The following is a 6000-nucleotide window of genomic DNA, read 5'->3' as shown; positions in this document are numbered from 1 at the left end:
CTCAAATAATAAAACAAGATAGGATAAGTTTGCTAACACCTTGCGAAAAATGGATAGTATTAAAAAGAATAATACCTGTAAAATTAATAGAAATAAGTAATATTAAAACAGAAAGAAAAATGAATTTAGAACTATTAAAACAAAAATATTTAAAGGCCTTAGAAATAAATTTTGGAGAACATCCAATGAAGTTATGGGAAAAAGAAAAAATATATGCTGAAATAAAACTAATAAACCCTAATGATATAATTAGAAACAGACCAATAAGATATAGCCCAACAGATCAAAAGGAGTTAGGAGTTCAAATAAAAGAATTATTAAACTTAGGACTAATACAAGAAAGTAAAAGTCCGCATAGTAGTCCAGCGTTTTTAGTAAGAAATCATAATGAAGTAAAAAGAGGAAAAGCTAGAATGGTAATAGATTATCGAGAACTAAATAAAAAGACTATATTTTGTTGGGTCCCAATGTGTTTGTAGAAGGGGGGGTTGAATACAAACAGTACCGAATAATCGAATTAAATGCGGAATAAAAAATGTGAAACAAAATTCAAGTTAAATAAAAATATTATTAAACTTGAAAGGTGTTACAACAACTGTATCGATTACAAGGAATTAATCTCAAATTAATTATCACAAATCTAGAATAAATTCGACATGAACTTTTTCTATTTTTGTAATAAAAAGATTCAAATGCTAAACGCAATTTGAGATTAAGTTCTAGGGATTTTGATCCGCTAGATTGTTACACAAGAACAAGATAAATAATTCTAGTGGTTTGGATTTAACATTAACAAACTAGAAATTGATCTTGAATTTCTGCAGATAAAAGATGATATTTTTCAGAGGCGGCTGCTTTCTTTTGTTCTTGTCTTGATTGAGAGATTAATGATATGCTGCTTCTCTGCTTCTATTTAATCAATCAGCTGAATAGAATGTAATTGGCATGACAATCCTATAGCTGGCAAGACTTTCGGTAGGACAATTGATTGAACTAGCAAGACAATCTGAATGAACTAGCATGACAATCAGAATGAACTAGCAAGACAATCAGAATGAACTAGCATGACAATCAGAATGAACTAGCAAGACAATCATCCTCCTAGAGTAACTTTCGGTGAGACAATTGACAATGGCCTAGCATGACAATCAGTATGACAATCCTGATTGTCATGCTAGTTCATTTTCAATTGTCTTGCTGATTTAATGCTTGAATTTAATCCAATTAAACTTCTGAAAATTCCTAAAATTCCTAGAATTAATTCAGAATTAATTAATCAATTAATTCAATTAATAAATAAATTATTCTTCGCAGATATAATTTATTTTCTTAATTAAATTAGATGACTTAATTAATTAATAGAGAATTAATTCTAGTCTTGAGCAGCAACCATTCTTCTGCAAATCTTCTGAAAATCACTGAAAATTATGAATCAATTCCACCACTTCAACGTTGACACTCGATGTACTGTCTGGTTCATGAGTGACTAACTTCCGTGACGTTTCTTCATGTCTTGACTTTGACACTTTGATTTTCTTCAGATTAAATCCTTGTAATTTATTGATACCCTGACGAGATCTCTGTCACTTGATTAAATCCACAATCTTGACTTATATCACTGAGGCATGATCAATTTCTTGAACTTCTTCCAGTGAATTAATTCCTCAAGTCTGTAGATGAACCTTGTCTCTGAATCCTTTGACAGATATTACTTTGCGAGATCTCTCTGACGGTCGATCCACTATTTACTTATTACATTCTTATTTGAGTTGAGTTGAATCCTCGAATATACAAATAGGTCTATGACATATGACTTACAATCTCCCCCTATTTGTTTGTTAGACAATAACACACAAATACCTAGAGGATAACTCAACTAACAAATAAGAAAAAGATATAAATATACATGCAAAGTAAATAGTAGAAAAGTTCTGGACTAGATTTAACATTTTCCAGATTCCAAGTAGATGTTCCTCTAGACTGAATATATCTTCAAGTAGTTTCATCTTCTTTTGTACAACCACATTTCCTGTTGAGAAGCACATATCTCTCTTGCTTCTCCCCCTATGAGAATCAACTGATTAAAGAAGATCACCTTTGTTTTACCACCTCTCCCGTACAATAGGATCCGCAGATAAAAACCAATGGTACTCCCCTAACAGCTTCTTCCCTTACTAGGAAATCACCTTGTGTTTACCACCTCTCCCGTACAATAGGATCCGTAGTTACAAACAACAATGGTGTGGTGTAGTGTACATTTTTAGGATCTTTTTCTTCCTCCCTGCTATTTCTCCCCCTTAGTTGAGGAATCCTCCAAACTATTACTTAAGCTTTTATCTCCCCCTTAGTGAAGGAATGTATGCCGTCGTCTGAAGAAGTTCTCATATTTCACTTGGTTGGAAAAAAAATAACAAGTAGTTTTCTTTCTTCCTCACTGTGAGTGTGTGATTCTGTTTAGTGTAACTCACATGTGTTTCACTCTTCTCTCTACTCGTGTTTACACTCTTTCTCACAAGTGTATCACTCCTCTCATAGCTCCATATTCCAGCTGTACCTGCAAGGAAAATCACCTTAGCCATCCTTAAGGAGGTCATAGGTGGTGCAATGGGAGTTCACAAATCCCCGTCCTTGTTAAACTCGTCAGATAAATCTGAGTCATAATCTACAAGTTGCTAGTTTCCCTTTTAGGGTTCCAGATTTGAATCCTGGGAAGGTAAACAATGATCCAACAAATTTAGCATAAGGATCAAAGTTTCCTTCTAATGTCTGTGAAGACATTTCCCTGTGACTTATCAGGTAATATCTGAATCATTGTCAACAAGTTGCCGATCTGCGCCTATGTCAGATCCACTATCCGCAGATGCATCCAGGGGATTTAAGCCTGGGGAGGTAGACACTGACCACTGACATATGGCTTTTGGATCAGTATCCTCTCCTAACACCTGTAAAGGCAATTGGTCCACTAACGAACCTTGAACAATCGAATCTGACCTTAAAATGGTCGAAACTCTTGTTTCCGTCAACTCATCCTTTGTGTGTGTAACCTCTCCTTGTGCATCAAGAATTGATTATGTTTGACGTGGTGACACTACATCGGATACCTTGGCCGACAGACAAAATTCAATAGACTCACCCTGTTGAGAGAATGAATCTAGTAACTGTTTTTGTGCCTTTTCAGCCATTACATCTTTTTGAGAAGATGTATGGGGGCTAGCAGTTGTCTCGGTTTAAATACTACTCATCTATGTAGGAGACAGAGCTACTGGGTTGACTACAGAACCTTCCTTATGTGGTGCACTAGGCACTATCTCCCTCACGCTCATTCATACTACTTTTAGTGGTAAAAGAGTGTTGGTTGGTTCTGTTTTTGTGTTTGTCTTTACAGTCTGGGATAGACGTTGTGGATTTTCAACCTCATGACTGTCAATGAAAGAAAGTCAATGGAGACTGAACCTGTATCATAGAACATATGGTAATAGAGAGAAAATGATTTACAATAGTGATTTCAAAAGATTTTACATGAAATAAGAAATCACTAATGTAGAAAGAAGTTTAATTTTTGTTTTTCAAAATGAATGAGTTTTTGATAAAACATTGATCACTTAGGGTAAAGTCTAAGTAATTCTCATTCATGTCAAAAGCTTACAAATATCTGCAACATAATGTTAACAACATATCATTGACCGATACTTGTCAAGTACTTTAGATACTAATTGTTATGTTGCATAAACAATATACCACTGCACATATAAAACAATATGATTGTGCTTAGTGATAAGATAGTTATTAATATGACGACTCTACTTATTCATATAAAATTATAACTTCAGTTAGAGTGCCATACCATGTTCTTGACGATTGCTTGAGTAGTACACTAGTTCATACCAACCTGAAGTGAGACTGTGAAGAAGAGATTGCATAGTCCACTAGATCTGCAGCTGCAAAGTCCATGAACTGTGGTGCACTGACTTCCTCTTTTGACTTACCAATCAGGAGTACACTTGTACACATCTTACTAGAGTACAATTCCAAGTGTAATGTGCAGCAGGTGTCTGATATGTCGTAATATTCTCAAGTCTCGTCACTGGTGCTATATGTTAGATACTGCTTCCTGATAATAACCTAGCACAATATACAAAATTTCACTGATAACATTCCCAGCTTGCAAACAGCCATATCCCTCAGATAAACCTTTGTTGTTATCTCCAAAGGTAACCAGGGGGCCAGCTTTCTCAATCCACATCTGATAGCAGGGCTCTATCTCCGGTCATATGTCTTGATGATCCACTTGTCAAGAATCCACACTACCGGTTACACCTGTATACTGCCCTGCACTTCAAATGGATTAGACCTTCTTCGGAACCCAAACTTGGTTGGGCCCGGCATACTTGTAGAACTGTCCTTTGTCAGACAAAACAACATTTTTAATTTTAATGGTCTCAACATTCTCAATGACTGAACATTTGACCTTGTAAACAGCCTTAACAAATTTCTGTTTAAGCTTAGGCACAAATGTCTCCTTTCTAGCCTTAGAAGGACTAGCAGTCTTAGACCTATCATGCTTCATGTTATTCACATGCTGACGAGGAGTAGTCTTATCATTAGACACATGCTTACCATTAAAATAAGCATACATCATATTAAAAGCACAAGACATACAATTAGCAACACCACATGCTTTATGAGAGTGATTAATAGCAGGCATGGCATTTTTGTTATCCAACTCATGTGTGTCTGAGTTCGTCTCAGTTGCTTTCACAACTTTGACTGGAACTTTCGACACACTTGACTTGGAAACAATCTTCTCATTAGCATGATCTTCAGCACGTATTTCTTCTTGAATAACAGAAGAGGTCGCATCAAATGGTTCAGCAATTGATGCTTTATAGAGGGGTTCATCAACACCCTTAAGCACATGTGGTACTTCCCTCCCTTTAGCACATACATGAGGAGGGGAGTTTATGCCTAATTCTCCAATAGCAACATTGTAATCATAACCTATTCCAGATGTTTGATTAACAGCTTGCTTACTGTAGAACTCTTTAGCCTTCGAACAAGAATTGAAGTAGGCTCTAACCTTAGTCTCAAGACCGGTGATCTTGTCTTTGAGAATAGTTTCGAGTTTTCTATAACAGTCAACTCTATTCTCTAGAAAAGATACCTGTTCTTTTAATTTGTCTTGATTAATATGCACAAGTCTTAATTCATTGACCTCTTTCTCAAGGTCTGTGATCTTTAAACTTAACAGTTCATTATCACGACGTGCACAATCTAAGTTACCTCTTAGATGATAAACCATTTCAGCATCAGAAAGTTTTACCTCTATTCTTGACGATGAAGCTTTTCCATCAACAGCCATAAGAGCAAGATTTCCTTCATCTTCATCTTCACTGTCAGTATCATCCCAGCTTCTTCCCTTTGCCAGATAAGCCCTTTCAGAGTTCTTTCTTACTTGCTTTGGCTTCCTACATTCTGTGGCAAAGTGTCCCAACTCATTGCAGTTATAGCATCTAATGGTGCTTCGATCAACCATCCCTGTTTTGTACCCACCACTGCTGGTGTTAGAGGATGAAGATCCACCTTTCTGGAATTTGTTGTAGTTGGACTTGTACTTAAGCTTGAGATTCCTCCTGAATCTGACATGGGAGAATCTCTTGACAATTTGGGCCATTGATTCATCTTCCAATTGCTCCAGCTCTTCCAAGGAATAAAAATCATCACTTGATTGATTTGTAGTAGGAGGATCATATTCTGCTACTAACTCATTTTCCTCACCCTTGGAAAACTGTACCATTCTTTCTAACTGTTGAGATTGTTGTTGTTGTTGACCTTCAGCTACAAGTGCAGTAGATGTGCTGACCATTCTATCCTTCCCGTAGACTTCCTTCTGTTGAATCTGCTCCAACTCATAGGTTTTTAACACTCCATAGAGCCTGTCCAAAGAAATCTCACTCAGATCTCTAGCTTCTCTAATGGCAGTGATTCTATGTTCAAGATGAG

The sequence above is a fragment of the Apium graveolens genome, chromosome 2, assembly GCF_009905375.1.
Source record: "Apium graveolens cultivar Ventura chromosome 2, ASM990537v1, whole genome shotgun sequence".
Taxonomy (NCBI): domain Eukaryota; kingdom Viridiplantae; phylum Streptophyta; class Magnoliopsida; order Apiales; family Apiaceae; genus Apium; species Apium graveolens.
The sequence above is the reverse complement of the archived record's forward strand: the minus strand, read 5'-3'. Positions refer to the sequence as shown.